General features: G+C 34.3%; 1 protein-coding gene and 40 non-coding genes across 42 annotated transcripts in view; 1 reads left to right on the top strand and 40 right to left on the bottom strand.

Annotated features, from left to right (window-relative positions):
• LOC107444341 (uncharacterized) overlaps nt 1-24,131 on the top strand; it is a 246,621-nt gene that overhangs the window by 99,655 nt on the left and 122,835 nt on the right. The window lies entirely within an intron of this gene.
• Nucleotides 511-594, bottom strand: TRNAL-UAA (transfer RNA leucine (anticodon UAA)). The gene has a single exon. It is a non-coding gene; the product is annotated as a tRNA-Leu (tRNA).
• Nucleotides 1,435-1,518, bottom strand: TRNAL-UAA (transfer RNA leucine (anticodon UAA)). Its single transcript has one exon. It is a non-coding gene; the product is annotated as a tRNA-Leu (tRNA).
• Nucleotides 2,051-2,134, bottom strand: TRNAL-UAA (transfer RNA leucine (anticodon UAA)). The gene has a single exon. It is a non-coding gene; the product is annotated as a tRNA-Leu (tRNA).
• TRNAL-UAA (transfer RNA leucine (anticodon UAA)) lies at nt 2,975-3,058 on the bottom strand. Its single transcript has one exon. It is a non-coding gene; the product is annotated as a tRNA-Leu (tRNA).
• Nucleotides 3,899-3,982, bottom strand: TRNAL-UAA (transfer RNA leucine (anticodon UAA)). Its single transcript has one exon. It is a non-coding gene; the product is annotated as a tRNA-Leu (tRNA).
• On the bottom strand, nt 4,515-4,598 carry TRNAL-UAA (transfer RNA leucine (anticodon UAA)). Its single transcript has one exon. It is a non-coding gene; the product is annotated as a tRNA-Leu (tRNA).
• Nucleotides 5,208-5,291, bottom strand: TRNAL-UAA (transfer RNA leucine (anticodon UAA)). Its single transcript has one exon. It is a non-coding gene; the product is annotated as a tRNA-Leu (tRNA).
• On the bottom strand, nt 5,593-5,676 carry TRNAL-UAA (transfer RNA leucine (anticodon UAA)). Its single transcript has one exon. It is a non-coding gene; the product is annotated as a tRNA-Leu (tRNA).
• Nucleotides 6,286-6,369, bottom strand: TRNAL-UAA (transfer RNA leucine (anticodon UAA)). The gene has a single exon. It is a non-coding gene; the product is annotated as a tRNA-Leu (tRNA).
• On the bottom strand, nt 6,520-6,603 carry TRNAL-UAA (transfer RNA leucine (anticodon UAA)). The gene has a single exon. It is a non-coding gene; the product is annotated as a tRNA-Leu (tRNA).
• On the bottom strand, nt 7,213-7,296 carry TRNAL-UAA (transfer RNA leucine (anticodon UAA)). The gene has a single exon. It is a non-coding gene; the product is annotated as a tRNA-Leu (tRNA).
• TRNAL-UAA (transfer RNA leucine (anticodon UAA)) lies at nt 7,598-7,681 on the bottom strand. The gene has a single exon. It is a non-coding gene; the product is annotated as a tRNA-Leu (tRNA).
• Nucleotides 8,291-8,374, bottom strand: TRNAL-UAA (transfer RNA leucine (anticodon UAA)). Its single transcript has one exon. It is a non-coding gene; the product is annotated as a tRNA-Leu (tRNA).
• Nucleotides 8,525-8,608, bottom strand: TRNAL-UAA (transfer RNA leucine (anticodon UAA)). The gene has a single exon. It is a non-coding gene; the product is annotated as a tRNA-Leu (tRNA).
• Nucleotides 9,215-9,298, bottom strand: TRNAL-UAA (transfer RNA leucine (anticodon UAA)). The gene has a single exon. It is a non-coding gene; the product is annotated as a tRNA-Leu (tRNA).
• On the bottom strand, nt 9,446-9,529 carry TRNAL-UAA (transfer RNA leucine (anticodon UAA)). The gene has a single exon. It is a non-coding gene; the product is annotated as a tRNA-Leu (tRNA).
• TRNAL-UAA (transfer RNA leucine (anticodon UAA)) lies at nt 10,139-10,222 on the bottom strand. Its single transcript has one exon. It is a non-coding gene; the product is annotated as a tRNA-Leu (tRNA).
• TRNAL-UAA (transfer RNA leucine (anticodon UAA)) lies at nt 10,599-10,682 on the bottom strand. Its single transcript has one exon. It is a non-coding gene; the product is annotated as a tRNA-Leu (tRNA).
• On the bottom strand, nt 10,934-11,017 carry TRNAL-UAA (transfer RNA leucine (anticodon UAA)). The gene has a single exon. It is a non-coding gene; the product is annotated as a tRNA-Leu (tRNA).
• TRNAL-UAA (transfer RNA leucine (anticodon UAA)) lies at nt 11,858-11,941 on the bottom strand. Its single transcript has one exon. It is a non-coding gene; the product is annotated as a tRNA-Leu (tRNA).
• TRNAL-UAA (transfer RNA leucine (anticodon UAA)) lies at nt 12,549-12,632 on the bottom strand. Its single transcript has one exon. It is a non-coding gene; the product is annotated as a tRNA-Leu (tRNA).
• Nucleotides 12,780-12,863, bottom strand: TRNAL-UAA (transfer RNA leucine (anticodon UAA)). The gene has a single exon. It is a non-coding gene; the product is annotated as a tRNA-Leu (tRNA).
• Nucleotides 13,242-13,325, bottom strand: TRNAL-UAA (transfer RNA leucine (anticodon UAA)). Its single transcript has one exon. It is a non-coding gene; the product is annotated as a tRNA-Leu (tRNA).
• Nucleotides 13,704-13,787, bottom strand: TRNAL-UAA (transfer RNA leucine (anticodon UAA)). Its single transcript has one exon. It is a non-coding gene; the product is annotated as a tRNA-Leu (tRNA).
• Nucleotides 13,935-14,018, bottom strand: TRNAL-UAA (transfer RNA leucine (anticodon UAA)). The gene has a single exon. It is a non-coding gene; the product is annotated as a tRNA-Leu (tRNA).
• On the bottom strand, nt 14,857-14,940 carry TRNAL-UAA (transfer RNA leucine (anticodon UAA)). Its single transcript has one exon. It is a non-coding gene; the product is annotated as a tRNA-Leu (tRNA).
• TRNAL-UAA (transfer RNA leucine (anticodon UAA)) lies at nt 16,010-16,093 on the bottom strand. Its single transcript has one exon. It is a non-coding gene; the product is annotated as a tRNA-Leu (tRNA).
• TRNAL-UAA (transfer RNA leucine (anticodon UAA)) lies at nt 16,472-16,555 on the bottom strand. Its single transcript has one exon. It is a non-coding gene; the product is annotated as a tRNA-Leu (tRNA).
• On the bottom strand, nt 17,627-17,710 carry TRNAL-UAA (transfer RNA leucine (anticodon UAA)). The gene has a single exon. It is a non-coding gene; the product is annotated as a tRNA-Leu (tRNA).
• TRNAL-UAA (transfer RNA leucine (anticodon UAA)) lies at nt 18,305-18,388 on the bottom strand. Its single transcript has one exon. It is a non-coding gene; the product is annotated as a tRNA-Leu (tRNA).
• Nucleotides 18,536-18,619, bottom strand: TRNAL-UAA (transfer RNA leucine (anticodon UAA)). Its single transcript has one exon. It is a non-coding gene; the product is annotated as a tRNA-Leu (tRNA).
• TRNAL-UAA (transfer RNA leucine (anticodon UAA)) lies at nt 19,458-19,541 on the bottom strand. Its single transcript has one exon. It is a non-coding gene; the product is annotated as a tRNA-Leu (tRNA).
• TRNAL-UAA (transfer RNA leucine (anticodon UAA)) lies at nt 20,380-20,463 on the bottom strand. The gene has a single exon. It is a non-coding gene; the product is annotated as a tRNA-Leu (tRNA).
• TRNAL-UAA (transfer RNA leucine (anticodon UAA)) lies at nt 20,842-20,925 on the bottom strand. The gene has a single exon. It is a non-coding gene; the product is annotated as a tRNA-Leu (tRNA).
• TRNAL-UAA (transfer RNA leucine (anticodon UAA)) lies at nt 21,177-21,260 on the bottom strand. The gene has a single exon. It is a non-coding gene; the product is annotated as a tRNA-Leu (tRNA).
• Nucleotides 21,639-21,722, bottom strand: TRNAL-UAA (transfer RNA leucine (anticodon UAA)). The gene has a single exon. It is a non-coding gene; the product is annotated as a tRNA-Leu (tRNA).
• Nucleotides 22,560-22,643, bottom strand: TRNAL-UAA (transfer RNA leucine (anticodon UAA)). Its single transcript has one exon. It is a non-coding gene; the product is annotated as a tRNA-Leu (tRNA).
• Nucleotides 22,791-22,874, bottom strand: TRNAL-UAA (transfer RNA leucine (anticodon UAA)). The gene has a single exon. It is a non-coding gene; the product is annotated as a tRNA-Leu (tRNA).
• TRNAL-UAA (transfer RNA leucine (anticodon UAA)) lies at nt 23,022-23,105 on the bottom strand. The gene has a single exon. It is a non-coding gene; the product is annotated as a tRNA-Leu (tRNA).
• On the bottom strand, nt 23,944-24,027 carry TRNAL-UAA (transfer RNA leucine (anticodon UAA)). Its single transcript has one exon. It is a non-coding gene; the product is annotated as a tRNA-Leu (tRNA).

Here is a 24,131-nt window from a genome sequence, read left to right on the forward strand (position 1 = left end):
TGTTTTTCTTTTAATCTTACATCATGTTAACTAGTAAAAGCAATACCTTGTTAGAAGTGGGGTTCGAACCCACGCTCTCTTTCGAGAACCAGAGCTTAAATCTGGCGCCTTAGACCACACGGCCATTCTGACTTACTTTTATTCTTTAAATTATAGTTAAATATCAATAGCTTCGGAGATGTGTTTTCTTTAAAAGAAGTCGTTTGATATTACTTATTATTCTTACATAAGTGTTTTTCTTTTAATCTTACATCATGTTAACTAGTAAAAGCAATACCTTGTCAGAAGTGGGGTTCGAACCCACGCTCTCTTTCGAGAACCAGAGCTTAAATCTGGCGCCTTAGACCACTCGGCCATTCTGATTTACTTTTATTCTTTAAATTATAGTTAAATATCAATAGCTTCAGAGATGTGTTTTCTTTAAAAGAAGTCGTTTGATATTACTTATTATTCTTATATAAGTGTTTTTCTTTTAATCTTACATCATGTTAACTAGTAAAAGCAAAACCTTGTCAGAAGTGGGGTTCGAACCCACGCTCTCTTTCGAGAACCAGAGCTTAAATCTGGCGCCTTAGACCACTCGGCCATTCTGACTTACTTTTAATCTTTAAATTATAGTTAAATATCAATAGCTTCGGAGATGTGTTTTCTTTAAAAGAAGTCGTTTGATATTACTTATTATTCTTACATAAGTGTTTTTCTTTAAATCTTACATCATCTTAACTAGTAAAAGCAATACCTTTTCAGAAGTGGGGTTCGAACACACGGTCTCTTTCGAGAACCAGAGCTTAAATCTGGCGCCTTAGACCACTCGGCCATTCTGACTTACTTTTATTCTTTAAATTATAGTTAAATATCAATAGCTTCGGAGATGTGTTTTCTTTAAAAGAAGTCGTTTGATATTACTTATTATTCTTACATAAGTTTTTTTCTTTTAATCTTACATCATGTTAACTAGTAAAAGCAATACCTTGTCAGAAGTGGGGTTCGAACCCACGCTCTCTTTCGAGAACCAGAGCTTAAATCTGGCGCCTTTGACCACTCGGCCATTCTGGCTTACTTTTATTCTTTAAATTATAGTTAAATATGAATAGCTTCGGAGATGTGTTTTCTTTAAAAGAAGTCGTTTGATATTACTTATTATTCATACATAAGTGTTTTTCTTTTAATCTTACATCATGTTAACTAGTAAAAGAAATACCTTGTCAGAAGTGGGGTTCGAACCCACGCTCTCTTTCGAGAACCAGAGCTTAAATCTGGCGCCTTAGACCACACGGCCATTCTGACTTACTTTTATTCTTTAAATTATAGTTCAATATCAATAGCTTCGGAGATGTGTTTTCTTTAAAAGAAGTCGTTTGATATTACTTATTATTCTTACATAAGTGTTTTTCTTTTAATCTTACATCATGTTAACTAGTAAAAGCAATACCTTGTCAGAAGTGGGGTTCGAACCCACGCTCTCTTTCGAGAACCAGAGCTTAAATCTGGCGCCTTAGACCACTCGGCCATTCTGACTTACTTTTATTCTTTAAATTATAGTTAAATATCAATAGCTTCAGAGATGTGTTTTCTTTAAAAGAAGTCGTTTGATATTACTTATTATTCTTATATAAGTGTTTTTCTTTTAATCTTACATCATGTTAACTAGTAAAAGCAAAACCTTGTCAGAAGTGGGGTTCGAACCCACACTCTCTTTCGAGAACCAGAGCTTAAATCTGGCGCCTTAGACCACTCGGCCATTCTGACTTACTTTTAATCTTTAAATTATAGTTAAATATCAATAGCTTCGGAGATGTGTTTTCTTTAAAAGAAGTCGTTTGATATTACTTATTATTCTTACATAAGTGTTTTTCTTTAAATCTTACATCATGTTAACTAGTAAAAGCAATACCTTTTCAGAAGTGGGGTTCGAACACACGGTCTCTTTCGAGAACCAGAGCTTAAATCTGGCGCCTTAGACCACTCAGCCATTCTGACTTACTTATTATTCTTACATAAGTTTTTTTCTTTTAATCTTACATCATGTTAACTAGTAAAAGCAATACCTTGTCAGAAGTGGGGTTCGAACCCACGCTCTCTTTCGAGAACCAGAGCTTAAATCTGGCGCCTTTGACCACTCGGCCATTCTGACTTACTTTTATTCTTTAAATTATAGTTAAATATCAATAGCTTCGGAGATGTGTTTTCTTTAAAAGAAGTCGTTTGATATTACTTCTTATTCATACATAAGTGTTTTTGTTTTAATCTTACATCATGTTAACTAGTAAAAGCAAAACCTTGTCAGAAGTGGGGTTCGAATCCACGCTCTCTTTCGAGAACCAGAGCTTAAATCTGGCGCCTTAGACCACTTGGCCATTCTGACTTACTTTTAATCTTTAAATTATAGTTAAATATCAATAGCTTCGGAGATGTGTTTTCTTTAAAAGAAGTCGTTTGATATTACTTATTATTCTTACATAAGTGTTTTTCTTTAAATCTTACATCATGTTAACTAGTAAAAGCAATACCTTGTCAGAAGTGGGGTTCGAACCCACGCTGTCTTTCGAGAACCAGAGCTTAAATCTGGCGCCTTAGACCACTCGGCCATTCTGACATACTTTTATTCTTTAAATTATAGTTAAATATCAATAGCTTCGGAGATGTGTTTTCTTTAAAAGAAGTCGTTTGATATTACTTATTATTCTTACATAAGTGTTTTTGTTTTAATCTAACATCATGTTAACTAGTAAAAGCAAAACCTTGTCAGAAGTGGGGTTCGAACCCACGCTCTCTTTCGAGAACCAGAGCTTAAATCTGGCGCCTTAGACCACACGGCCATTCTGACTTACTTTTATTCTTTAAATTATAGTTCAATATCAATAGCTTCGGAGATGTGTTTTCTTTAAAAGAAGTCGTTTGATATTACTTATTATTCTTACATAAGTGTTTTTCTTTTAATCTTACATCATGTTAACTAGTAAAAGCAATACCTTGTCAGAAGTGGGGTTCGAACCCACGCTCTCTTTCGAGAACCAGAGCTTAAATCTGGCGCCTTAGACCACTCGGCCATTCTGACTTACTTTTAATCTTTAAATTATAGTTAAATATCAATAGCTTCGGAGATGTGTTTTCTTTAAAAGAAGTCGTTTGATATTACTTATTATTCTTACATAAGTGTTTTTCTTTAAATCTTACATCATCTTAACTAGTAAAAGCAATACCTTTTCAGAAGTGGGGTTCGAACACACGGTCTCTTTCGAGAACCAGAGCTTAAATCTGGCGCCTTAGACCACTCGGCCATTCTGACTTACTTTTATTCTTTAAATTATAGTTAAATATCAATAGCTTCGGAGATGTGTTTTCTTTAAAAGAAGTCGTTTGATATTATTTATTACTCTTACATAAGTTTTTTTCTTTTAATCTTACATCATGTTAACTAGTAAAAGCAATACCTTGTCAGAAGTGGGGTTCGAACCCACGCTCTCTTTCGAGAACCAGAGCTTAAATCTGGCGCCTTTGACCACTCGGCCATTCTGGCTTACTTTTATTCTTTAAATTATAGTTAAATATGAATAGCTTCGGAGATGTGTTTTCTTTAAAAGAAGTCGTTTGATATTACTTATTATTCATACATAAGTGTTTTTCTTTTAATCTTACATCATGTTAACTAGTAAAAGAAATACCTTGTCAGAAGTGGGGTTCGAACCCACGCTCTCTTTCGAGAACCAGAGCTTAAATCTGGCGCCTTAGACCACACGGCCATTCTGACTTACTTTTATTCTTTAAATTATAGTTCAATATCAATAGCTTCGGAGATGTGTTTTCTTTAAAAGAAGTCGTTTGATATTACTTATTATTCTTACATAAGTGTTTTTCTTTTAATCTTACATCATGTTAACTAGTAAAAGCAATACCTTGTCAGAAGTGGGGTTCGAACCCACGCTCTCTTTCGAGAACCAGAGCTTAAATCTGGCGCCTTAGACCACTCGGCCATTCTGACTTACTTTTATTCTTTAAATTATAGTTAAATATCAATAGCTTCAGAGATGTGTTTTCTTTAAAAGAAGTCGTTTGATATTACTTATTATTCTTATATAAGTGTTTTTCTTTTAATCTTACATCATGTTAACTAGTAAAAGCAAAACCTTGTCAGAAGTGGGGTTCGAACCCACACTCTCTTTCGAGAACCAGAGCTTAAATCTGGCGCCTTAGACCACTCGGCCATTCTGACTTACTTTTAATCTTTAAATTATAGTTAAATATCAATAGCTTCGGAGATGTGTTTTCTTTAAAAGAAGTCGTTTGATATTACTTATTATTCTTACATAAGTGTTTTTCTTTAAATCTTACATCATGTTAACTAGTAAAAGCAATACCTTTTCAGAAGTGGGGTTCGAACACACGGTCTCTTTCGAGAACCAGAGCTTAAATCTGGCGCCTTAGACCACTCAGCCATTCTGACTTACTTATTATTCTTACATAAGTTTTTTTCTTTTAATCTTACATCATGTTAACTAGTAAAAGCAATACCTTGTCAGAAGTGGGGTTCGAACCCACGCTCTCTTTCGAGAACCAGAGCTTAAATCTGGCGCCTTTGACCACTCGGCCATTCTGACTTACTTTTATTCTTTAAATTATAGTTAAATATCAATAGCTTCGGAGATGTGTTTTCTTTAAAAGAAGTCGTTTGATATTACTTCTTATTCATACATAAGTGTTTTTGTTTTAATCTTACATCATGTTAACTAGTAAAAGCAAAACCTTGTCAGAAGTGGGGTTCGAATCCACGCTCTCTTTCGAGAACCAGAGCTTAAATCTGGCGCCTTAGACCACTTGGCCATTCTGACTTACTTTTAATCTTTAAATTATAGTTAAATATCAATAGCTTCGGAGATGTGTTTTCTTTAAAAGAAGTCGTTTGATATTACTTATTATTCTTACATAAGTGTTTTTCTTTAAATCTTACATCATGTTAACTAGTAAAAGCAATACCTTGTCAGAAGTGGGGTTCGAACCCACGCTGTCTTTCGAGAACCAGAGCTTAAATCTGGCGCCTTAGACCACTCGGCCATTCTGACTTACTTTTATTCTTTAAATTATAGTTAAATATCAATAGCTTCGGAGATGTGTTTTCTTTAAAAGAAGTCGTTTGATATTACTTATTATTCTTACATAAGTGTTTTTGTTTTAATCTAACATCATGTTAACTAGTAAAAGCAAAACCTTGTCAGAAGTGGGGTTCGAACCCACGCTCTCTTTCGAGAACCAGAGCTTAAATCTGGCGCCTTAGACCACTCGGCCATTCTGACTTACTTTTAATCTTTAAATTATAGTTAAATATCAATAGCTTCGGAGATGTGTTTTCTTTAAAAGAAGTCGTTTGATATTACTTATTATTCTTACATAAGTGTTTTTCTTTAAATCTTACATCATGTTAACTAGTAAAAGCAATACCTTTTCAGAAGTGGGGTTCGAACACACGGTCTCTTTCGAGAACCAGAGCTTAAATCTGGCGCCTTAGACCACTCAGCCATTCTGACTTACTTATTATTCTTACATAAGTTTTTTTCTTTTAATCTTACATCATGTTAACTAGTAAAAGCAATACCTTGTCAGAAGTGGGGTTCGAACCCACGCTCTCTTTCGAGAACCAGAGCTTAAATCTGGCGCCTTTGACCACTCGGCCATTCTGACTTACTTTTATTCTTTAAATTATAGTTAAATATCAATAGCTTCGGAGATGTGTTTTCTTTAAAAGAAGTCGTTTGATATTACTTCTTATTCATACATAAGTGTTTTTGTTTTAATCTTACATCATGTTAACTAGTAAAAGCAAAACCTTGTCAGAAGTGGGGTTCGAATCCACGCTCTCTTTCGAGAACCAGAGCTTAAATCTGGCGCCTTAGACCACTTGGCCATTCTGACTTACTTTTAATCTTTAAATTATAGTTAAATATCAATAGCTTCGGAGATGTGTTTTCTTTAAAAGAAGTCGTTTGATATTACTTATTATTCTTACATAAGTGTTTTTCTTTAAATCTTACATCATGTTAACTAGTAAAAGCAATACCTTGTCAGAAGTGGGGTTCGAACCCACGCTGTCTTTCGAGAACCAGAGCTTAAATCTGGCGCCTTAGACCACTCGGCCATTCTGACTTACTTTTATTCTTTAAATTATAGTTAAATATCAATAGCTTCGGAGATGTGTTTTCTTTAAAAGAAGTCGTTTGATATTACTTATTATTCTTACATAAGTGTTTTTGTTTTAATCTAACATCATGTTAACTAGTAAAAGCAAAACCTTGTCAGAAGTGGGGTTCGAACCCACGCTCTCTTTCGAGAACCAGAGCTTAAATCTGGCGCCTTAGACCACTCGGCCATTCTGACTTACTACTTTTAATCTTTAAATTATAGTTAAATATAAATAGCTTCGGAGATGTGTTTTCTTTGAAAGAAGTCGTTTGATATTACTTATTATTCTTACATAAGTGTTTTTCTTTTAATCTTACATCATGTTAACTAGTAAAAGCAATACCTTGTCAGAAGTGGGGTTCGAACCCACGCTCTCTTTCGAGAACCAGAGCTTAAATCTGGCGCCTTTGACCACTCGGCCATTCTGACTTACTTTTATTCTTTAAATTATAGTTAAATATCAATAGCTTCGGAGATGTGTTTTCTTTAAAAGAAGTCGTTTGATATTACTTCTTATTCATACATAAGTGTTTTTGTTTTAATCTTACATCATGTTAACTAGTAAAAGCAAAACCTTGTCAGAAGTGGGGTTCGAATCCACGCTCTCTTTCGAGAACCAGAGCTTAAATCTGGCGCCTTAGACCACTTGGCCATTCTGACTTACTTTTAATCTTTAAATTATAGTTAAATATCAATAGCTTCGGAGATGTGTTTTCTTTAAAAGAAGTCGTTTGATATTACTTATTATTCTTACATAAGTGTTTTTCTTTAAATCTTACATCATGTTAACTAGTAAAAGCAATACCTTGTCAGAAGTGGGGTTCGAACCCACGCTGTCTTTCGAGAACCAGAGCTTAAATCTGGCGCCTTAGACCACTCGGCCATTCTGACTTACTTTTATTCTTTAAATTATAGTTAAATATCAATAGCTTCGGAGATGTGTTTTCTTTAAAAGAAGTCGTTTGATATTACTTATTATTCTTACATAAGTGTTTTTGTTTTAATCTAACATCATGTTAACTAGTAAAAGCAAAACCTTGTCAGAAGTGGGGTTCGAACCCACGCTCTCTTTCGAGAACCAGAGCTTAAATCTGGCGCCTTAGACCACTCGGCCATTCTGACTTACTTTTAATCTTTAAATTATAGTTAAATATCAATAGCTTCGGAGATGTGTTTTCTTTAAAAGAAGTCGTTTGATATTACTTATTATTCTTACATAAGTGTTTTTCTTTAAATCTTACATCATGTTAACTAGTAAAAGCAATACCTTTTCAGAAGTGGGGTTCGAACACACGGTCTCTTTCGAGAACCAGAGCTTAAATCTGGCGCCTTAGACCACTCAGCCATTCTGACTTACTTATTATTCTTACATAAGTTTTTTTCTTTTAATCTTACATCATGTTAACTAGTAAAAGCAATACCTTGTCAGAAGTGGGGTTCGAACCCACGCTCTCTTTCGAGAACCAGAGCTTAAATCTGGCGCCTTTGACCACTCGGCCATTCTGACTTACTTTTATTCTTTAAATTATAGTTAAATATCAATAGCTTCGGAGATGTGTTTTCTTTAAAAGAAGTCGTTTGATATTACTTCTTATTCATACATAAGTGTTTTTGTTTTAATCTTACATCATGTTAACTAGTAAAAGCAAAACCTTGTCAGAAGTGGGGTTCGAATCCACGCTCTCTTTCGAGAACCAGAGCTTAAATCTGGCGCCTTAGACCACTTGGCCATTCTGACTTACTTTTAATCTTTAAATTATAGTTAAATATCAATAGCTTCGGAGATGTGTTTTCTTTAAAAGAAGTCGTTTGATATTACTTATTATTCTTACATAAGTGTTTTTCTTTAAATCTTACATCATGTTAACTAGTAAAAGCAATACCTTGTCAGAAGTGGGGTTCGAACCCACGCTGTCTTTCGAGAACCAGAGCTTAAATCTGGCGCCTTAGACCACTCGGCCATTCTGACTTACTTTTATTCTTTAAATTATAGTTAAATATCAATAGCTTCGGAGATGTGTTTTCTTTAAAAGAAGTCGTTTGATATTACTTATTATTCTTACATAAGTGTTTTTGTTTTAATCTAACATCATGTTAACTAGTAAAAGCAAAACCTTGTCAGAAGTGGGGTTCGAACCCACGCTCTCTTTCGAGAACCAGAGCTTAAATCTGGCGCCTTAGACCACTCGGCCATTCTGACTTACTACTTTTAATCTTTAAATTATAGTTAAATATAAATAGCTTCGGAGATGTGTTTTCTTTGAAAGAAGTCGTTTGATATTACTTATTATTCTTACATAAGTGTTTTTCTTTTAATCTTACATCATGTTAACTAGTAAAAGCAATACCTTGTCAGAAGTGGGGTTCGAACCCACGCTCTCTTTCGAGAACCAGAGCTTAAATCTGGCGCCTTTGACCACTCGGCCATTCTGACTTACTTTTATTCTTTAAATTATAGTTAAATATCAATAGCTTCGAAGATGTGTTTTCCTTAAAAGAAGTCTTTTGATATTACTTATTATTCTTTCATAAGTGTTTTTCTTTTAATCTTACGTCATGTTAACTAGTAAAAGCAATACCTTGTCAGAAGTGGGGTTCGAACCCACGCTCTCTTTCGAGAACCAGAGCTTAAATCTGGCGCCTTAGACCATTCGTCCATTCTGACTTACTTTCATTCTTTAAATTATAGTTAAATATCAATAGCTTCAGAGATGTGTTTTCTTTAAAAGAAGACGTTTGATATTACTTATTCTTACATAAGTCTTTTTCTTTTAATCTTACATCATGTTAACTAGTAAAAGCAATACCTTGTCAGAAGTGGGGTTCGAACCCACGCTCTCTTTCGAGAACCAGAGCTTAAATCTGGCGCCTTAGACCACTCTGTCATTCTGACTTACTTTTATTCCTTAAATTATAGTTAAATATCAATAGCTTCGGAGATGTGTTTTCTTTAAAAGAAGTCGTCTGATATTACTTATTATTCTTACATAAGTGTTTTTCTTTTAATCTTACATCATGTTAACTAGTAAAAGCAATACCTTGTCAGAAGTGGGGTTCGAACCCACGCTCTCTTTCGAGAACCAGAGCTTAAATCTGGCGCCTTAGACCACTCGGCCATTCTGACTTACTTTCATTCTTTAAATTATAGTTAAATATCAATAGCTTCGGAGATGTGTTTTCTTTAAAAGAAGTCGTTTGATATTACTTATTATTCTTACATAAGTGTTTTTCTTTTAATCTTACATCATGTTAACTAGTAAAAGCAATACCTTGTCAGAAGTGGGGTTCGAACCCACGCTCTCTTTCGAGAACCAGAGCTTAAATCTGGCGCCTTAGACCACTCGGCCATTCTGACTTACTTTTATTCTCTAAATTATAGTTAAATATCAATAGCTTCAGAGATGTGCTTTCTTTAAAAGAAGTCGTTTGATATTACTTATTATTCTTACATAAGTGTTTTTCTTTTAATCTTGCATCATGTTAACTAGTAAAAGCAATACCTTGTCAGAAGTGGGGTTCGAACCCACGCTCTCTTTCGAGAACCAGAGCTTAAATCTGGCGCCTTAGACCACTCGGCCTTTCTGACTTACTTTTATTCTTTTAATTATAGTTAAATATCAATAGCTTCGGAGATGTGTTTTCTTTAAAAGAAGTCGTTTGATATTACTTATTATTCATACATAAGTGTTTTTCTTTAAATCTTACATCATGTTAACTAGTAAAAGCAATACCTTGTCAGAAGTGGGGTTCGAACCCACGCTCTCTTTCGAGAATCAGAGCTTAAATCTGGCGCCTTAGACCACTCGGCCAGTCTGAGTTACTTTTATTCTTTAAATTATAGTTAAATATCAATAGCTTCTGAGATGTGTTTTCTTTAAAAGAAGTCGTTTGATATTACTTATTATTCTTACATAAGTGTGTTTCTTTTAATCTTACATCATGTTAACTAGTAAAAGCAATACCTTGTCAGAAGTGGGGTTCGAACCCACGCTCTCTTTCGAGAACCAGAGCTTAAATCTGGCGCCTTAGACCACTCGGCCATTCTGACTTACTTTCATTCTTTAAATTATAGTTAAATATCAATAGCTTCGGAGATGTGTTTTCTTTAAAAGAAGCCGTTTGATATTACTTATTATTCTTTCATAAGTGTTTTTCTTTTAATCTTACGTCATGTTAACTAGTAAAAGCAATACCTTGTCAGAAGTGGGGTTCGAACCCACGCTCTCCTTCGAGAACCAGAGCTTAAATCTGGTGCTAGACCACTCGGCCATTCTGACTTACTTTCATTCTTTAAATTATAGTTAAATATCAATAGCTTCAGAGATGTGTTTTCTTTAAAAGAAGTCGTTTGATATTACTTATTATTCTTACATAAGTATTTTTCTTTTAATCTTACATCATGTTAACTAGTAAAAGCAAAACCTTGTCAGAAGTGGGGTTCGAACCCACGCTCTCTTTCGAGAACCAGAGCTTAAATCTGGCGCCTTAGACCACTCGGCCATTCTGACTTACTTTTAATCTTTAAATTATAGTTAAATATCAATAGCTTCGGAGATGTGTTTTCTTTAAAAGAAGTCGTTTGATATTACTTATTATTCTTACATAAGTGTGTTTCTTTTAATCTTACATCATGTTAACTAGTAAAAGCAATACCTTGTCAGAAGTGGGGTTCGAAGAAGTCGTTTGATATTACTTATTATTCTTACATAAGTGTTTTTGTTTTAATCTAACATCATGTTAACTAGTAAAAGCAAAACCTTGTCAGAAGTGGGGTTCGAACCCACGCTCTCTTTCGAGAACCAGAGCTTAAATCTGGCGCCTTAGACCACTCGGCCATTCTGACTTACTTTTATTCTCTAAATTATAGTTAAATATCAATAGCTTCAGAGATGTGCTTTCTTTAAAAGAAGTCGTTTGATATTACTTATTATTCTTACATAAGTGTTTTTCTTTTAATCTTGCATCATGTTAACTAGTAAAAGCAATACCTTGTCAGAAGTGGGGTTTGAACCCACGCTCTCTTTCGAGAACCAGAGCTTAAATCTGGCGCCTTAGACCACTCGGCCTTTCTGACTTACTTTTATTCTTTAAATTATAGTTAAATAACAATAGCTTCGGAGATGTGCTTTCTTTAAAAGAAGTCGTTTGATATTACTTATTATTCTTACATAAGTGTTTTTCTTTTAATCTTGCATCATGTTAACTAGTAAAAGCAATACCTTGTCAGAAGTGGGGTTCGAACCCACGCTCTCTTTCGAGAACCAGAGCTTAAATCTGGCGCCTTAGACCACTCGGCCTTTCTGACTTACTTTTATTCTTTAAATTATAGTTAAATATCAATAGCTTCGGAGATGTGTTTTCTTAAAAAGAAGTCGTTTGATATTACTTATTATTCATACATAAGTGTTTTTCTTTAAATCTAACATCATGTTAACTAGTAAAAGCAATACCTTGTCAGAAGTGGGGTTCGAACCCACGCTCTCTTTCGAGAACCAGAGCTTAAATCTGGCGCCTTAGACCACTCGGCCATTCTGAGTTACTTTTATTCTTTAAATTATAGTTAAATATCAATAGCTTCGGAGATGTGTTTTCTTTAAAAGAAGTCGTTTGATATTACTTATTATTCTTACATAAGTGTGTTTCTTTTAATCTTACATCATGTTAACTAGTAAAAGCAATACCTTGTCAGAAGTGGGGTTCGAACCCACGCTCTCTTTCGAGAACCAGAGCTTAAATCTGGCGCCTTAGACCACTCGGCCATTCTGACTTACTTTCATTCTTTAAATTATAGTTAAATATCAATAGCTTCGGAGATGTGTTTTCTTTAAAAGAAGCCGTTTGATATTACTTATTATTCTTTCATAAGTGTTTTTCTTTTAATCTTACGTCATGTTAACTAGTAAAAGCAATACCTTGTCAGAAGTGGGGTTCGAACCCACGCTCTCTTTCGAGAACCAGAGCTTAAATCTGGCGCTAGACCACTCGGCCATTCTGACTTACTTTCATTCTTTAAATTACAGTTAAATATCAATAGCTTCAGAGATGTGTTTTCTTTAAAAGAAGTCGTTTGATATTACTTATTATTCTTACATAAGTATTTTTCTTTTAATCTTACATCATGTTAACTAGTAAAAGCAATACCTTGTCAGAAGTGGGGTTCGAACCCACGCTCTCTTTCGAGAACCAGAGCTTAAATCTGGCGCCTTAGACCACTCTGTCAGTCTGACTTACTTTTATTCCTTAAATTATAGTTAAATATCAATAGCTTCGGAGATGTGTTTTCTTTAAAAGAAGTCGTTTGAAATTACTTATTATTCTTACATAAGTGTTTTTCTTTTAATCTTACATCATGTTAACTAGTAAAAGTAATACCTTGTCAGAAGTGGGGTTCGAACCCACGCTCTCTTTCGAGAACCAGAGCTTAAATCTGGCGCCTTAGACCACTCGGCCATTCTGACTCTCTTTCATTCTTTAAATTATAGTTAAATATCAATAGCTTCGGAGATGTGTTTTCTTTAAAAGAAGTCGTTTGATATTACTTATTATTCTTACATAAGTGTTTTTCTTTTAATCTTACATCATGTTAACTAGTAAAAGCAATACCTTGTCAGAAGTGGGGTTCGAACCCACGCTCTCTTTCGAGAACCAGAGCTTAAATCTGGCGCCTTAGACCACTCGGCCATTCTGACTTACTTTTATTCTTTAAATTATAGTTAAATATCAATAGCTTCAGAGATGTGTTTTCTTTAAAAGAAGTCGTTTGATATTACTTATTATTCTTACATAAGTGTTTTTCTTTTAATCTTACATCATGTTAACAAGTAAAAGCAATACCTTGTTAGAAGTGGGGTTCGAACCCACGCTGTCTTTCGAGAACCAGAGCTTAAATCTGGCGCCTTAGACCACTCGGCCATTCTGACTTACTTTTATTCTTTAAATTATAGTCAAATATCAATAGCTTCGGAGATGTGTTTTCTTTAAAAGAAGTCGTTTGATATTACTTATTATTCTTACATAAGTGTTTTTGTTTTAATCTAACATCATGTTAACTAGTAAAAGCAAAACCTTGTCAGAAGTGGGGTTCGAACCCACGCTCTCTTTCGAGAACCAGAGCTTAAATCTGGCGCCTTAGACCACTCGGCCATTCTGACTTACTTTTATTCTCTAAATTATAGTTAAATATCAATAGCTTCAGAGATGTGCTTTCTTTAAAAGAAGTCGTTTGATATTACTTATTTTTCTTACATAAGTGTTTTTCTTTTAATCTTGCATCATGTTAACTATTAAAAGCAATACCTTGTCAGAAGTGGGGTTCGAACCCACGCTCTCTTTCGAGAACCAGAGTTTAAATCTGGCGCCTTAGACCACTCGGCCTTTCTGACTTACTTTTATTCTTTAAATTATAGTTAAATATCAATAGCTTCGGAGATGTGTTTTCTTTAAAAGAAGTCGTTTGATATTACTTATTATTCATACATAAGTGTTTTTCTTTAAATCTTACATCATGTTAACTAGTAAAAGCAATACCTTGTCAGAAGTGGGGTTCGAACCCACGCTCTCTTTCGAGAACCAGAGCTTAAATCTGGCGCCTTAGACCACTCGGCCATTCTGACTTACTTTTATTCTTTAAATTATAGTTAAATATCAATAGCTTCGGAGATGTGTTTTCTTTAAAAGAAGTCGTTTGATATTACTTATTATTCTTACATAAGTGTGTTTCTTTTAATCTTACATCATGTTAACTAGTAAAAGCAATACCTTGTCAGAAGTGGGGTTCGAACCCACGCTCTCTTTCGAGAACCAGAGCTTAAATCTGGCGCCTTAGACCACTCGGCCATTCTGACTTACTTTCATTCTTTAAATTATAGTTAAATATCAATAGCTTCGGAGATGTGTTTTTTTTAAAAGAAGCCGTTTGATATTACTTATTATTCTTTCATAAGTGTTTTTCTTTTAATCTTACGTCATGTTAACTAGTAAAAGCAATACCTTGTCAGAAGTGGGGTTCGAACCCACGCTCTCTTTCGAGAACCAGAGCTTAAATCTGGCGCTAGACCACTCGGCCATTCTGACTTACTTTCATTCTTTAAATTATAGTTAAATATCAATAGCTTCAGAGATGTGTTTTCTTTAAAAGAAGTCGTTTGATATTACTTATTATTCTTACATAAGTCTTTTTCTTTTAATCTTACATCATGTTAACTAGTAAAAGCAATACCTTGTCAGAAGTGGGGTTCGAACCCACGCTCTCTTTCGAGAACCAGAGCTTAAATCTGGCGCCTTAGACCACTCTGTCATTCTGACTTACTTTTATTCCTTAAATTATAGTTAAATATCAATAGCTTCGGAGATGTGTTTTCTTTAAAAGAAGTCGTTTGAAATTACTTATTATTCTTACATAAGTGTTTTTCTTTTAATCTTACATCATGTTAACTAGTAAAAGCAATACCTTGTCAGAAGTGGGGTTCGAACCCACGCTCTCTTTCGAGAACCAGAGCTTAAATCTGGCGCCTTAGACCACTCGGCCATTCGGACTCACTTTCATTCTTTAAATTATAGTTAAATATCAATAGCTTCGGAGATGTGTTTTCTTTAAAAGAAGTCGTTTGATATTACTTATTATTCTTACATAAGTGTTTTTCTTTTAATCTTACATCATGTTAACTAGTAAAAGCAATACCTTGTCAGAAGTGGGGTTCGAACCCACGCTCTCTTTCGAGAACCAGAGCTTAAATCTGGCGCCTTAGACCACTCGGCCATTCTGACTTACTTTTATTCTCTAAATTATAGTTAAATATCAATAGCTTCAGAGATGTGCTTTCTTTAAAAGAAGTCGTTTGATATTACTTATTATTCTTACATAAGTGTTTTTCTTTTAATCTTGCATCATGTTAACTAGTAAAAGCAATACCTTGTCAGAAGTGGCGTTCGAACCCACGCTCTCTTTCGAGAACCAGAGCTTAAATCTGGCGCCTTAGACCACTCGGCCATTCTGACTTACTTTCATTCTTTAAATTATAGTTAAATATCAATAGCTTCGGAGATGTGTTTTCTTTAAAAGAAGTCGTTTGATATTACTTATTATTCTTACATAAGTGTTTTTCTTTTAATCTTACATCATGTTCACTAGTAAAAGCAATGCCTTGTCAGAAGTGGGGTTCGAACCCACGCTCTCTTTCGAGAACCAGAGCTTAAATCTGGCGCCTTAGACCACTCGGAAATTCTGACTTACTTTTATTCTTTAAATTATAGGTAAATATCAATAGCTTCAGAGATGAGTTTTCCTTAAAAGAAGTCGTTTGATATTACTTATTATTCTTACATAAGTGTTTTTCTTTTAATCTTACGTCATGTTAACTAGTAAAAGCAATACCTTGTCAGAAGTGGGGTTCGAACCCACGCTCTCTTTCGAGAACCAGAGCTTAAATCTGGCGCTAGACCACTCGGCCATTCTGACTTACTTTCATTCTTTAAATTATAGTTAAATATCAATAGCTTCAGAGATGTGTTTTCTTTAAAAGAAGTCGTTTGATATTACTTATTATTCTTACATAAGTCTTTTTCTTTTAATCTTACATCATGTTAACTAGTAAAAGCAATACCTTGTCAGAAGTGGGGTTCGAACCCACGCTCTCTTTCGAGAACCAGAGCTTAAATCTGGCGCCTTAGACCACTCTGTCATTCTGACTTACTTTTATTCCTTAAATTATAGTTAAATATCAATAGCTTCGGAGATGTGTTTTCTTTAAAAGAAGTCGTTTGAAATTACTTATTATTCTTACATAAGTGTTTTTCTTTTAATCTTACATCATGTTAACTAGTAAAAGCAATACCTTGTCAGAAGTGGGGTTCGAACCCACGCTCTCTTTCGAGAACCAGAGCTTAAATCTGGCGCCTTAGACCACTCGGCCATTCTGACTCACTTTCATTCTTTAAATTATAGTTAAATATCAATAGCTTCGGAGATGTGTTTTCTTTAAAAGAAGTCGTTTGATATTACTTATTATTCTTACATAAGTGTTTTTCTTTTAATCTTACATCATGTTAACTAGTAAAAGCAATACCTTGTCAGAAGTGGGGTTCAAACCCACGCTCTCTTTCGAGAACCAGAGCTTAAATCTGGCGCCTTAGACCACTCGGCCATTCTGACTTACTTTTATTCTCTAAATTATAGTTAAATATCAATAGCTTCAGAGATGTGCTTTCTTTAAAAGAAGTCGTTTGATATTACTTATTATTCTTACATAAGTGTTTTTCTTTTAATCTTGCATCATGTTAACTAGTAAAAGCAATACCTTGTCAGAAGTGGGGTTCGAACCCACGCTCTCTTTCGAGAACCAGAGCTTAAATCTGGCGCCTTAGACCACTCGGCCATTCTGACTTACTTTCATTCTTTAAATTATAGTTAAATATCAATAGCTTCGGAGATGTGTTTTCTTTAAAAGAAGTCGTTTGATATTACTTATTATTCTTACATAAGTGTTTTTCTTTTAATCTTACATCATGTTCACTAGTAAAAGCAATGCCTTGTCAGAAGTGGGGTTCGAACCCACGCTCTCTTTCGAGAACCAGAGCTTAAATCTGGCGCCTTAGACCACTCGGAAATTCTGACTTACTTTTATTCTTTAAATTATAGGTAAATATCAATAGCTTCAGAGATGAGTTTTCCTTAAAAGAAGTCGTTTGATATTACTTATTATTCTTACATAAGTGTTTTTCTTTTAATCTTACATCATGTTAACTAGTAAAAGCAATACCTTGTCAGAAGTGGGGTTCGAACCCACGCTCTCTTTCGAGAACCAGAGCTTAAATCTGGCGCGTTAGACCACTCGGCCATTCTGACTTACTTTTATTCTTTAAATTATAGTTAAATATCAATAGCTTCGGAGATGTGTTTTCTTTAAAAGAATTCATTTGATATTACTTATTATTCTTACATAAGTCTTTTTCTTTTAATCTTACATTATGTTAACTAGTAAAAGCAATACCTTGTCAGAAGTGGGGTTCGAACCCACGCTCTCTTTCGAGAACCAGAGCTTAAATCTGCCGCCTTAGACCACTCGGCCATTCTGACTTACTTTTATTCTTTAAATTATAGTTAAATATCAATAGCTTCAGAGATGTGTTTTCTTTAAAAGAAGTCGTTTGATATTACTTATTATTCTTACATAAGTCTTTTTCTTTTAATCTTACATCATGTTAACTAGTAAAAGCAATACCTTGTCAGAAGTGGGGTTCGAACCCACGCTCTCTTTCGAGAACCAGAGCTTAAATCTGGCGCCTTAGACCACTCTGTCATTCTGACTTACTTTTATTCCTTAAATTATAGTTAAATATCAATAGCTTCGGAGATGTGTTTTCTTTAAAAGAAGTCGTTTGAAATTACTTATTATTCTTACATAAGTGTTTTTTTTTTAATCTTACATCATGTTAACTAGTAAAAGCAATACCTTGTCAGAAGTGGGGTTCGAACCCACGCTCTCTTTCGAGAACCAGAGCTTAAATCTGGCGCCTTATACCACTCGGCCATTCTGACTCACTTTCATTCTTTAAATTATAGTTAAATATCAATAGCTTCGGAGATGTGTTTTCTTTAAAAGAAGTCGTTTGATATTACTTATTATTCTTACATAAGTGTTTTTCTTTTAATCTTACATCATGTTAACTAGTAAAAGCAATACCTTGTCAGAAGTGGGGTTTGAACCCACGCTCTCGTTCGAGAACCAGAGCTTAAATCTGGCGCCTTGCACCACTCGGCCATAAAAATTACTTTTAATCTTTAAATTATAGTTAAATATCAATAGCTTCGGAGATGTGTTTTCTTTAAAAGAAGTCATTTGATATTACTTATTATTCTTACATAAGTCTTTTTCTTTTAATCTTACATTGTGTTAACTAGTAAAAGCAATATCTTGTCAGAAGTGGGGTTCGAACCCACGCTCTCTTTCGAGAACCAGAGCTTAAATCTGGCGGCCATTCTGACTTACTTTTATTCTTTAAATTATAGTTAAATATCAATAGCTTCAGAGATGTGTTTTCTTTAAAAGAAGTCGTTTGATATTACTTATTATTCTTACATAAGTGTTTTTCTTTTAATCTTACATCATGTTAACTAGTAAAAGCAATACCTTGTCAGAAGTGGGGTTCGAACCCACGCTCTCTTTCGAGAACCAGAGCTTAAATCTGGCGCCTTAGACCACTCGGCCATTCTGACTCTCTTTCATTCTTTAAATTATAGTTAAATATCAATAGCTTCGGAGATGTGTTTTCTTTAAAAGAAGTCGTTTGATATTACTTATTATTCTTACATAAGTGTGTTTCTTTTAATCTTACATCATGTTAACTAGTAAAAGCAATACCTTGTCAGAAGTGGGGTTCGAACCCACGCTCTCTTTCGAGAACCAGAGCTTAAATCTGGCGCCTTAGACCACTCGGCCATTCTGACTTACTTTCATTCTTTAAATTATAGTTAAATATCAATAGCTTCGGAGATGTGTTTTCTTTAAAAGAAGCCGTTTGATATTACTTATTATTCTTTCATAAGTGTTTTTCTTTTAATCTTACGTCATGTTAACTAGTAAAAGCAATACCTTGTCAGAAGTGGGGTTCGAACCCACGCTCTCCTTCGAGAACCAGAGCTTAAATCTGGCGCTAGACCACTCGGCCATTCTGACTTACTTTCATTCTTTAAATTATAGTTAAATATCAATAGCTTCAGAGATGTGTTTTCTTTAAAAGAAGTCGTTTGATATTACTTATTATTCTTACATAAGTATTTTTCTTTTAATCTTACATCATGTTAACTAGTAAAAGCAATACCTTGTCAGAAGTGGGGTTCGAACCCACGCTCTCTTTCGAGAACCAGAGCTTAAATCTGGCGCCTTAGACCACTCTGTCATTCTGACTTACTTTTATTCCTTAAATTATAGTTAAATATCAATAGCTTCGGAGATGTGTTTTCTTTAAAAGAAGTCGTTTGAAATTACTTATTATTCTTACATAAGTGTTTTTCTTTAAATCTAACATCATGTTAACTAGTAAAAGCAATACCTTGTCAGAAGTGGGGTTCGAACCCACGCTCTCTTTCGAGAACCAGAGCTTAAATCTGGCGCCTTAGACCACTCGGCCATTCTGAGTTACTTTTATTCTTTAAATTATAGTTAAATATCAATAGCTTCGGAGATGTGTTTTCTTTAAAAGAAGTCGTTTGATATTACTTATTATTCTTACATAAGTGTGTTTCTTTTAATCTTACATCATGTTAACTAGTAAAAGCAATACCTTGTCAGAAGTGGGGTTCGAACCCACGCTCTCTTTCGAGAACCAGAGCTTAAATCTGGCGCCTTAGACCACTCGGCCATTCTGACTTACTTTCATTCTTTAAATTATAGTTAAATATCAATAGCTTCGGAGATGTGTTTTCTTTAAAAGAAGCCGTTTGATATTACTTATTATTCTTTCATAAGTGTTTTTCTTTTAATCTTACGTCATGTTAACTAGTAAAAGCAATACCTTGTCAGAAGTGGGGTTCGAACCCACGCTCTCTTTCGAGAACCAGAGCTTAAATCTGGCGCTAGACCACTCGGCCATTCTGACTTACTTTCATTCTTTAAATTATAGTTAAATATCAATAGCTTCAGAGATGTGTTTTCTTTAAAAGAAGTCGTTTGATATTACTTTCTATTCTTACATAAGTATTTTTCTTTTAATCTTACATCATGTTAACTAGTAAAAGCAATACCTTGTCGGAAGTGGGGTTCGAACCCACGCTCTCTTTCGAGAACCAGAGCTTAAATCTGGCGCCTTAGACCACTCTGTCAGTCTGACTTACTTTTATTCCTTAAATTATAGTTAAATATCAATAGCTTCGGAGATGTGTTTTCTTTAAAAGAAGTCGTTTGAAATTACTTATTATTCTTACATAAGTGTTTTTCTTTTAATCTTACATCATGTTAACTAGTAAAAGTAATACCTTGTCAGAACTGGGGTTTGAACCCACGCTCTCTTTCGAGAACCAGAGCTTAAATCTGGCGCCTTAGACCACTCGGCCATTCTGACTCTCTTTCATTCTTTAAATTATAGTTAAATATCAATAGCTTCGGAGATGTGTTTTCTTTAAAAGAAGTCGTTTGATATTACTTATTATTCTTACATAAGTGTTTTTCTTTTAATCTTACATCATGTTAACTAGTAAAAGCAATACCTTGTCAGAAGTGGGGTTCGAACCCACGCTCTCTTTCGAGAACCAGAGCTTAAATCTGGCGCCTTAGACCACTCGGCCATTCTGACTTACTTTTATTCTTTAAATTATAGTTAAATATCAATAGCTTCAGAGATGTGTTTTCTTTAAAAGAAGTCGTTTGATATTACTTATTATTCTTACATAAGTGTTTTTCTTTTAATCTTACATCATGTTAACAAGTAAAAGCAATACCTTGTTAGAAGTGGGGTTCGAACCCACGCTGTCTTTCGAGAACCAGAGCTTAAATCTGGCGCCTTAGACCACTCGGCCATTCTGACTTACTTTTATTCTTTAAATTATAGTCAAATATCAATAGCTTCGGAGATGTGTTTTCTTTAAAAGAAGTCGTTTGATATTACTTATTATTCTTACATAAGTGTTTTTGTTTTAATCTAACATCATGTTAACTAGTAAAAGCAAAACCTTGTCAGAAGTGGGGTTCGAACCCACGCTCTCTTTCGAGAACCAGAGCTTAAATCTGGCGCCTTAGACCACTCGGCCATTCTGACTTACTTTTAATCTTTAAATTATAGTTAAATATCAATAGCTTCGGAGATGTGTTTTCTTTAAAAGAAGTCGTTTGATATTACTTATTATTCTTACATAAGTGTGTTTCTTTTAATCTTACATCATGTTAACTAGTAAAAGCAATACCTTGTCAGAAATGGGGTTCGAAGAAGTCGTTTGATATTACTTATTATTCTTACATAAGTGTTTTTGTTTTAATCTAACATCATGTTAACTAGTAAAAGCAAAACCTTGTCAGAAGTGGGGTTCGAACCCACGCTCTCTTTCGAGAACCAGAGCTTAAATCTGGCGCCTTAGACCACTCGGCCATTCTGACTTACTTTTATTCTCTAAATTATAGTTAAATATCAATAGCTTCAGAGATGTGCTTTCTTTAAAAGAAGTCGTTTGATATTACTTATTATTCTTACATAAGTGTTTTTCTTTTAATCTTGCATCATGTTAACTATTAAAAGCAATACCTTGTCAGAAGTGGGGTTCGAACCCACGCTCTCTTTCGAGAACCAGAGTTTAAATCTGGCGCCTTAGACCACTCGGCCTTTCTGACTTACTTTTATTCTTTAAATTATAGTTAAATATCAATAGCTTCGGAGATGTGTTTTCTTTAAAAGAAGTCGTTTGATATTACTTATTATTCATACATAAGTGTTTTTCTTTAAATCTTACATCATGTTAACTAGTAAAAGCAATACCTTGTCAGAAGTGGGGTTCGAACCCACGCTCTCTTTCGAGAACCAGAGCTTAAATCTGGCGCCTTAGACCACTCGGCCATTCTGACTTACTTTTATTCTTTAAATTATAGTTAAATATCAATAGCTTCGGAGATGTGTTTTCTTTAAAAGAAGTCGTTTGATATTACTTATTATTCTTACATAAGTGTGTTTCTTTTAATCTTACATCATGTTAACTAGTAAAAGCAATACCTTGTCAGAAGTGGGGTTCGAACCCCGCTCTCTTTCGAGAACCAGAGCTTAAATCTGGCGCCTTAGACCACTCGGCCATTCTGACTTACTTTCATTCTTTAAATTATAGTTAAATATCAATAGCTTCGGAGATGTGTTTTTTTTAAAAGAAGCCGTTTGATATTACTTATTATTCTTTCATAAGTGTTTTTCTTTTAATCTTACGTCATGTTAACTAGTAAAAGCAATACCTTGTCAGAAGTGGGGTTCGAACCCACGCTCTCTTTCGAGAACCAGAGCTTAAATCTGGCGCTAGACCACTCGGCCATTCTGACTTACTTTCATTCTTTAAATTATAGTTAAATATCAATAGCTTCAGAGATGTGTTTTCTTTAAAAGAAGTCGTTTGATATTACTTATTATTCTTACATAAGTCTTTTTCTTTTAATCTTACATCATGTTAACTAGTAAAAGCAATACCTTGTCAGAAGTGGGGTTCGAACCCACGCTCTCTTTCGAGAACCAGAGCTTAAATCTGGCGCCTTAGACCACTCTGTCATTCTGACTTACTTTTATTCCTTAAATTATAGTTAAATATCAATAGCTTCGGAGATGTGTTTTCTTTAAAAGAAGTCGTTTGAAATTACTTATTATTCTTACATAAGTGTTTTTCTTTTAATCTTACATCATGTTAACTAGTAAAAGCAATACCTTGTCAGAAGTGGGGTTCGAACCCACGCTCTCTTTCGAGAACCAGAGCTTAAATCTGGCGCCTTAGACCACTCGGCCATTCTGACTCACTTTCATTCTTTAAATTATAGTTAAATATCAATAGCTTCGGAGATGTGTTTTCTTTAAAAGAAGTCGTTTGATATTACTTATTATTCTTACATAAGTGTTTTTCTTTTAATCTTACATCATGTTAACTAGTAAAAGCAATACCTTGTCAGAAGTGGGGTTCGAACCCACGCTCTCTTTCGAGAACCAGAGCTTAAATCTGGCGCCTTAGACCACTCGGCCATTCTGACTTACTTTTATTCTCTAAATTATAGTTAAATATCAATAGCTTCAGAGATGTGCTTTCTTTAAAAGAAGTCGTTTGATATTACTTATTATTCTTACATAAGTGTTTTTCTTTTAATCTTGCATCATGTTAACTAGTAAAAGCAATACCTTGTCAGAAGTGGGGTTCGAACCCACGCTCTCTTTCGAGAACCAGAGCTTAAATCTGGCGCCTTAGACCACTCGGCCATTCTGACTTACTTTCATTCTTTAAATTATAGTTAAATATCAATAGCTTCGGAGATGTGTTTTCTTTAAAAGAAGTCGTTTGATATTACTTATTATTCTTACATAAGTGTTTTTCTTTTAATCTTACATCATGTTCACTAGTAAAAGCAATGCCTTGTCAGAAGTGGGGTTCGAACCCACGCTCTCTTTCGAGAACCAGAGCTTAAATCTGGCGCCTTAGACCACTCGGAAATTCTGACTTACTTTTATTCTTTAAATTATAGGTAAATATCAATAGCTTCAGAGATGAGTTTTCCTTAAAAGAAGTCGTTTGATATTACTTATTATTCTTACATAAGTGTTTTTCTTTTAATCTTACGTCATGTTAACTAGTAAAAGCAATACCTTGTCAGAAGTGGGGTTCGAACCCACGCTCTCTTTCGAGAACCAGAGCTTAAATCTGGCGCTAGACCACTCGGCCATTCTGACTTACTTTCATTCTTTAAATTATAGTTAAATATCAATAGCTTCAGAGATGTGTTTTCTTTAAAAGAAGTCGTTTGATATTACTTATTATTCTTACATAAGTCTTTTTCTTTTAATCTTACATCATGTTAACTAGTAAAAGCAATACCTTGTCAGAAGTGGGGTTCGAACCCACGCTCTCTTTCGAGAACCAGAGCTTAAATCTGGCGCCTTAGACCACTCTGTCATTCTGACTTACTTTTATTCCTTAAATTATAGTTAAATATCAATAGCTTCGGAGATGTGTTTTCTTTAAAAGAAGTCGTTTGAAATTACTTATTATTCTTACATAAGTGTTTTTCTTTTAATCTTACATCATGTTAACTAGTAAAAGCAATACCTTGTCAGAAGTGGGGTTCGAACCCACGCTCTCTTTCGAGAACCAGAGCTTAAATCTGGCGCCTTAGACCACTCGGCCATTCTGACTCACTTTCATTCTTTAAATTATAGTTAAATATCAATAGCTTCGGAGATGTGTTTTCTTTAAAAGAAGTCGTTTGATATTACTTATTATTCTTACATAAGTGTTT

This window comes from Parasteatoda tepidariorum, chromosome 4 (assembly GCF_982258835.1).
Source record: "Parasteatoda tepidariorum strain Cologne lab strain chromosome 4, Ptep-v5.0, whole genome shotgun sequence".
In the NCBI taxonomy this organism is placed as follows: domain Eukaryota; kingdom Metazoa; phylum Arthropoda; class Arachnida; order Araneae; family Theridiidae; genus Parasteatoda; species Parasteatoda tepidariorum.